Genomic DNA, 8,425 nt, shown 5'->3' with positions numbered 1-8,425 from the left:
ACAGGTTTGTTTCAAACACGAGCTTTCGGAGCACGGCTCCTTCTTCAGGTGAATGGAAAGGCTTGTTTCTTGTAAATCATTTGTACACTCTCTTCAATGCGTTCACATCCTCCCTGAAATGTGGCTCCCAGAACTGTACATAAAGGCCAGCTGCTCTCTTCACCTGTCTTGCCACCTTTAATGACTTTTGCACATTTCCACCCAGGTCCCTCTGCTCCTGCATACCCTTTAGAGTTGTACCCCATATTTTATATTGTCTCTCCATGTTCTTTCTACACACTTTTTTTTCCCACATTGAACTTCACCTGCCACCTAGTCTATGCCCTTTATAGGTTCTGCACTGTCCTCCTCACAGTTCACAATGCTTCCAAGTTTTGTATCATCTGCAAACTTTGCAATTGTGCCCTGCACACCAAGATCTAGATCATTAATATAGGAAAAGTAAGGGTCCCAGTACTGACCCCTGGAGAACCCTACTAAAAGCCTTCCTCCACCCCGAAAAATAAGCATTAATGATTATTCTCTGCTTCCTATTATTCAGCCAATTTTGTATCCACATTGTTACTGTCCCTCTTATTCCATGAGCTACAACTTTTCGTGCAGATCGGTTGTGTGGCACCGTATCAAATGCTTTTGAAAGCCCATGTACACCATACCGACAGCATTACCCTCATCAACCCTTTCTGTTACTTCCTCAAAAAACTCTAGCAAGCTAATTAAACATATTTTTCCCTTAAGAAATTCATGCTGGCTCTTCCTAATCAACCCATATTTGTCCATGTGACCATTAATTCTATCCCAAATAATTGATTCTCGACGTTTCCCCACAGCGAAAGTTAAATTGACTGGTCTGTAATTTCTGGCTTATCCTTCCAACCTTTTGTGAATAAGGTCGTAATAACTTCTGTAGCCCTCTGGCACCTCCTCTGAGTCGAGAGAAGACTGGAAGATTATGCCCAGTGCCACTGCACTTTCTATTTTTATTTCTTTCAGGATCCTTGGGTGCATCTCAAGTCCCAGTGCCGTGTCAACTTTAACTACTGACAGTCGATTCAACACCTCCTGGGGCTGGGTTAGCACAGGGCTAAATCGCTGGCTTTGAAAGCAGACCAAGGCAGGCCAGCAGCACGGTTCAATTCCTGTACCAGCCTCCCCGAACAGGCGCCGGAATGTGGCGACACGGGACTTTCCACAGTAACTTCATTTGAAACCTATTTGTGACAATTGTAGCCATCTGGGGATGGCCACTTACAAAGTAAACATGGATACTTGCAAAGACTCAAGGGAAATATGGCCAATACAGGATTCAGGCAAACTCAGAGCCTGAATGTATATTTGCTGACAGAGAACCAGACAGTATCAAAACCCCTAGCCGATTTTCATTCTAATGACCCATTTCCCCAGGACAAAGGACTGGTACTCGGGTATCAGATACAATTCCAGACACAGGAAGCCCAAACAGCCAAGGTCAATGACCGCTCAGAACAAGCCCAGCCATCAAGGCACCCGTCCCTTTATTGGCTCAAATCGAAGGCCTTGATCGAAGTCTGCCGAATTATTGGGTCCAAAGCTAAGGACCGCCCAAAAGAGTGTGAAACCCCAAAGGATAAAGAGAGGCACTGCCACGTGTTCGATCTCTTTTGGCCCTGGCACACCGGCACTGTTCGGCCCGGCCTATACCTGAAGCCAACTGCAGAACCACGACCAGAAGCAAGTTCAAGATCAAAGATCGCTACCCGACAGATAAGCCCAGCAGAACCGAAGTTACTTCTCCAGACCCAGCCACTCCAGATCCGAACAAAGGCCTTGTTCCTCTGCCAATGCCGGGTGCCTGAAAGTTAAGTACAGGTTGTTGTAGTGTTAGATGTGGTTTAGCTTGTAGTGATTTTACGTTGCATGTGTGAGTTAATCTTGTGTGTAAATAAACCATTATTGAACTTGAACTAACTGACTGGTCGTTGGGTCTTTGACTAATATCCGGTTGAACCTTGTGGTGGTATCATCTGATACCTGGCGACTCTGAAAAGCAATATCACTCAATATTAAGATGGTCAACATTATTGGCGCCTCCGGTGCAGAATTGGCAACAGTTATTAGTGACGTTAGTGGGATAGTATTCCACTCATCAAAATCGGCAACACAATAAGCGATTTTCATTTCATTTTAAAAAATTTCATAAGTTTTGAAACCTTGTCGTGACCGTAACCTGCCACCATAACCTGAGTAGCATTTGCTTCCTTGGTAAAGACAGATGCAAAGTATTCATTTACACCTCAGCCATGACCTCTGCCTCCATGTATAAATCCTCTTTTTGGTCCCAAATCAGCCCTACTCCTCCTATCACCCTTTTACTAATTACATGAATTTACTGTTATTCATGAAGGCCCTGCCTTTTCAACCTTCCTCCCTGCCTGAGGTGTGATCCTCAGGTTGAATCACCACCAGTCAGCTCTCCCCCTCAAAGGGGAAAGCAGCCTATGGTCATCTGGGACTACACTTTGCTTACTTTACTACTTATACTATTTATGTGCCTGTAGCAGACTTTGGGATTCCCCTTTATCCTTTTTTCCAGTTTTTTCTCATAATCTCTCTTCGCTTCTCTTATTTGCCTTTTTATCTCCGCTCGGAACCTTTGTATTCAGTCTATTTTCGACCTGACACCTATCATAAGCACACTTTATGGAATATTTTGGAAAAGGTGAATTCCGAGCACCATACAATGGAAATCATGAGAGTTGGAGCAAGGGGGTCACACAATGAAACAAGGGAAAAGGTTCATTTTGGACCAATCACAAATAGTCATCGATACCAGGAATGGACTCTGTAGGTGATTTGGGGAAAGAACACTGGAACAAACCTTTGATAGACTACAAGAACTCCAGATAGATGGGTTGAAAAGCTTTTTTCCTCTTGTGGTCAGAGGGTTTGAAATTCCCCAGTTCCCCTTGCCTTCCCCTTTTTCCAGAATATTCTTCTCAGTGCAAAGATAGTGTCCAGATTTGAGACTGTTGATAACCATATCTCTGTTTGCAGGGTCAATTAAATATTAATCAGGATAAGGGTAAGTGTCATTAAGTGCACTAAGCTTGCAAAGTGTAAACATTAGAATCACCAATATATCACTGACCCCTGTGTTAGCCAACATTCTCCGACCTTGCGACACAAGACCAAACTATTAAAACATGACTGCAGTTTGAAGAAAATACTTCAAATAGCTGAGCAAGCAATAGTGTTAACAGTACTACATGAGTAAACAAGCCTTTATACCAGAGATAAGGACATGCATAGTCCTGTTAACCCATTCCCCACAATAATATCTTGGATTTGTTTAATTCTATGTATTCCAGGACTCTTTTGACCCCTATTCACGGAGACTGGAATGTATTGATGTGGGAATCAGGGGTTACGGGGAACAGACAGCAAAGTGGAGTTGAGACCACAACCAGCTCAGCCATGGTCTTATTGAATGGCGGAGCAGGCTCGAAGGGTCGAATGGTCTACTCCTGCTCCTAATTCATATGTCCCTATGTGACACTGGAAAAAGAGCAAAAACAAAGAGAAAGGCTTCATTACTTTTCAGGTACAGTAGCCTCATGTTTAGGTCTCTTGTCTAATGCTCCAGAGATATCTCACTACGGCATTTGTAGAATTTATATTCAGTTAAATAAATCTGGAACAAAAAAGCTAGTATCAGTAATGGAGACCAAGAAACTATTGGATTGTCACAAAAACTTATTTGCTTCACTAATGTCTTTTAAAGGAAAAAATCTGCTGCCCTCATTTGGTCTAGTCTATATGTGATCACAGACGTAAAGTGACTCTTCACTTCTTTCTGAAATAGCCTCGCAAGCCAGTCCAAACCACATTGACAAAGGACTGCAATGGATTACTGCTAACTTCTCAAGGGCCGTTAGGATTGGCCAATAAATGTTGACTGTGCTGTCATGCTCACATTCCATGATGAAAGGGCGGCATGGTGGCACAGTGGTTAGCCAAGGACCCAGGTTCGATCCCAGCCCCAGGTCACTATCCGTCTGGATTTTGCACATTCTCCCTGTTTCCGCGTGGGTCTCATCCCCACAACCCAAAGAGATGTGCAGGGTAGGTGGATTGGCCATGCTAAATTACCCCTTAATTGGAAAACAAATAATTGGGTAATCTAAATTTAAAAAAAGACATTCCACAATAAATAAAAAATACTTACACTGGAACTTGCTTCTATAATTAGACTCTCTTGCCAGTGGTGGCTGCATGATAGTTTATACAAGGCAGCTTCCATTATAAATGAGGACATGAAGACTTATCATAGAACGATCAGGCAGAAAATGTATACGTATGTAAGATTTGAGACAGGGAAATAAAGATCAATCTAGCTTGAAAAATGAAAATCTCAACTTGCATTGTTAAAAAAAATCTAACGTCCTCAATTTTCTCCCTTCCTGCTCTGAAGATGAAAGAAGGATATAGTGCCATTCATAATCTCAGCACTACTTAACCATTAATCAGGATAAGGCTAGATGTCCAAAAGCCCTTTAGAGCCAGTGAATTACTTGAAAAATGTCTCTTCTTCTTAGGTAGCCCCTTGGGATCAAGGATAGCTTTCTTTCACTCTGGTTTGATGTGAAATGGCTGATAAGTACAATGTGCGATCTGCAGACATGCTACTTGCAGGGGTAGCTGAATTGTTTGGAGGTTTGCTGACTTTCATTGACTTCACCTATGTGTTCCTGACCAGGTTTCTCAATGTTTTTGGTCCCTTTACCAATGAACCTTCTCCATTTGGGTCGATCGCAACTCAGGAACTCCCATGAGTCGGCGACAATGTTTGATCTATTCAAAGATGCTTTGAGGAGTTCCCTGAAGCATTTCCACTGTCCTCCTGGGGATCTCCAGCTGCGTTCTGTGTGGAGAGTTGTTTCGGGAATCTGGGGCAGGATTCTTCCGACTCCCTGCCAGGTCAGAGAATCGCTGGGCAGCGGCGTGAATCCCACACCCACCGGCTGCCGAATTCTCCGGCGCTGGGGTATTAGCGGGGGTGGGAATTGCGCTGGTCGGGGGCTGTTGGCAGCGACCCCCCCCCCCGGGCGATTCGCCGGCCCACAATGGGCCGAATGGCCGCCTGTTTTCAGCCGGTCCCGCCGGCGTATGTTATGACAGGTACTTACCGGCGGGACCTGGCTCCACGGACGGTATTCGGGGGGGATCTGGTGGCCTGGCCCCGATCGGAGCCCACCGATCTGCGGGTGGGCCTGTGCCATGGGGGCACTCTATTCCTCTGCGCCGGCCGATGTAACAGTCCGCAATGGCCGGCGTGGAAATGAACCCCCACCCACTGTGCATGTACTGGGATGATGCCAGCACACGCTGGCGCTCTCGTGCAGGCGGCAACTCACGCCGGCTGTCGGAAGACCTTCGGCACTGGCCGGCGCGGCACAAAGCACTCTGGCGCAGGCCTAGCCCCTGAAGGTGCGGAGGATTCCGCACCTTCGGGTGGCCCGACGCTGGAGTGGCTCACGCCACTCCTTTGCGCCGGAGTTGCCCGCCCCGCTGGTTTCTGAAGAATCCTGCCCCTGGTGTCAGGCGTACAAATGACAACAGAGCTTTAGAAGCATAGTCACAATAGGAAAAAAATCAGACAATTGCATACGTACATGGCCCACCAGTTTAATTCCTGATTTATGTGATGGTGTTTTTTTAAAATAAATTTAGACTAACCAAGTAATTTTTTCCAATTAAGGGGCAATTTAGCACGGCCAATCCACATACCCTGCACATTTTTTTTGCGTTGTGGGGGTGAAACCCACGCAAACACAGGGAGAATGTGCAAACTCCACATGGACAGTGACCCAGAGCCGGGATTGAACCTGGGACCTCGGCGCCATGAGGCTGCAGGCCTAACTCGCTGCTCCACCGTGCTGCCCATGACCTACGCAGACATGGGGAGAATGCGCAAACTCCACATGGACAGTTACACAGGGCCATATCGACCCCGGGTCCGCGGTGCCGTGAGGCAGCAGTGCTAACTGCCGTGCCACCATGCCGCCATTGATATATGCAATCGTGGGTAGCCATGGTAATCTGCTGTTTGAATTCAGTGATAAAGGAGATAACCTTCATCACCTCTTTGACACCAGTGCCATTGATCTTGGAGGGAAACGTGGTCCCCATATCTTAGCAGTTGCTCTGATGATTAAGCTGCATCAGATGATGAGGAGCTTAGCAGTGTGAGCCAGGAAATATTTGTTCTTATCAGAAAGCAGAGAAAGGGAATTTATGAAAGGAAACCCATGTGTGACAACTTTATTAAACCATTAATTGGTATAAAGAACTTGAATTTTGCTGAAAAGAGACGTATTGCTGAGGATTTCCATCTTGCATTCAATAGGACAAACACAAAATACTCAATTTCAAAATGATGACAGCAATTTATACTGCAGGATAAAAGAGATGCTGATTGGTTGCAAGTTGGTTCTGATGGGCCACAGTGTTACTATGGAGAAAGTAGAGGGGAACTATAGATTCCCCCTCCAGGGTAATTCACAAAAGGCACAAGCCTTGAACATATTCCTTTTGTTGGAAGAGAATGAGTCACTATGTATCAATGTATACCACTTCTAGCAAGTGTAAATGAACCATGTTACAAGCTTGACTGATTATTTTAATTTGGTTGTTAGTGTGGCTATTAGTGCACTCAGGATTGTTCAGCAAGTGCTGCCCAATCATGGAATCCCATCTCCAACAGTGGCTTTTTGTTTAGGGTTTTGCAAACAGGAGTGGTGGTGGCATAGTGGTATTGTCACTGGATTAGTTATCCAGAGACCCAGGGTAAAATCTGGAATTAAAAGTCAAACGATGATCATAAAACCATTGTTGTATAAATCCACTTGATTAATTGATGTCCTTTAGGGAAGGAAATCTGCCATTCTTACCTGGTCTAGCCTAAATGTGACTAAAGAGCCACAGAAAAGTGGTTGACTCTTAAAATGACCTCACAAGCCAGTCAGTTCAAAGGCAATTAGGGATGGACAATAAACGCTGGCACAGCCAGCAAATGCCCACATCCCATAACTGAATTTTTAAAAAGCGTGAGTTGGTAGAGTTTGGTCTGTACTTTGTTTCTTATGAACAACCGAAGGAAATGCTGTTTGATTCAATCGGCGTGATGAACGGCCTACGTATCTAGCGTTGCACTGGCACTGAACATAAATGACATTGCTCAATTGTGTGACCAGCAGAATGTCTTTTTAGATTGGTGGCAACATCCTGTTGGTGGAAAATTCCATTTGCTTAGCTTCTGCATAGCAGTAGATTCATAGAATTTACAGTGTAGAAGGAGGCCATTCAGCCCATCGAGTCTGCACCGGCTCTTGGAAAGAGCACCCTACCCAAGGTCAACACCTCCACCCTATCTCCATAACCCATTAACCCCACCCAACACTAAGGACAATTTTGGACACTAAGGGCAATTTATCATGGCCAATCCACCTAACCTGCACATCTTTGGACTGTGGGAGGAAACCGGAGCACCCGGAGGAAACCCACGCACACACGGGGAGGACGTGCAGACTCCACACAGACAGTGACCCAAGCCGGAATCGAACCTGGGACCCTGGAGCTGTGAAGAAATTGTGCTATCCACAATGCTACCGTGCTGCTTCCTTAACCAGTTGTTCAAATGTTTGCGATACTTTGCCTTTTCAGAGCAATTTGTGGTTTCAATTCAATCAGCCTCTCTTTTCTCCTGTCATATACATTGTTATGACCAGTTGAAATTTGGCATTCTTGCGTTTGTGCTAATGAGTGCAAGGCGAAAAGCTTTGATAACGTGTCTCTTTTCTCAGCAATATTACAATCTACCAGAGTTTAATGAGGATGTAATTAGTAGAACAGATAAAAGGGAATCATTGGATGTAGTGTATTTGGATTTTATAAAGGCATTTTGTTGCTCTATAATAATGTTGGTGAACCACAAGCCTTTCCTTATATAGATCAAATGACCATACAACCAGTTAGTTAGTTCAAAAGATGGTTTATTTACATACACAAGAGTTATCTCAACATGCAAACACAATATCTACTATGAGTTAAACTACACCTATCAGCTACAATAACCTATACTTAACTTCAGGGCGACTGGCACTGTGCGAATGGATAAGGCCTTTATCTGGATTTCACTTGGCTGGTCCAAAGAAAGTGGCTCTGTCTCTGCTGGGCTCATCCGTCAGATAGCGATCGTTGGTCTTGAACTTGTCTGGCTGTTCCTGCTACGATTGGGTTGGCACAGGCCGGATCCAAAAGAGACAGAACACGTGGCTGCGCTCTCTTTTATCCCTTTGGGATTTTGCGCTCTTTGGGGCGGTCCTTAACCTTGGACCCAATAGTTCGACAGGGCTCTGATCACTGTCTTCGATTTCGGCCAATAAAG

This window comes from Scyliorhinus canicula, chromosome 18, assembly GCF_902713615.1.
Source record: "Scyliorhinus canicula chromosome 18, sScyCan1.1, whole genome shotgun sequence".
Taxonomy (NCBI): Eukaryota; Metazoa; Chordata; class Chondrichthyes; order Carcharhiniformes; family Scyliorhinidae; genus Scyliorhinus; species Scyliorhinus canicula.
The sequence above is the reverse complement of the archived record's forward strand: the minus strand, read 5'-3'. Positions refer to the sequence as shown.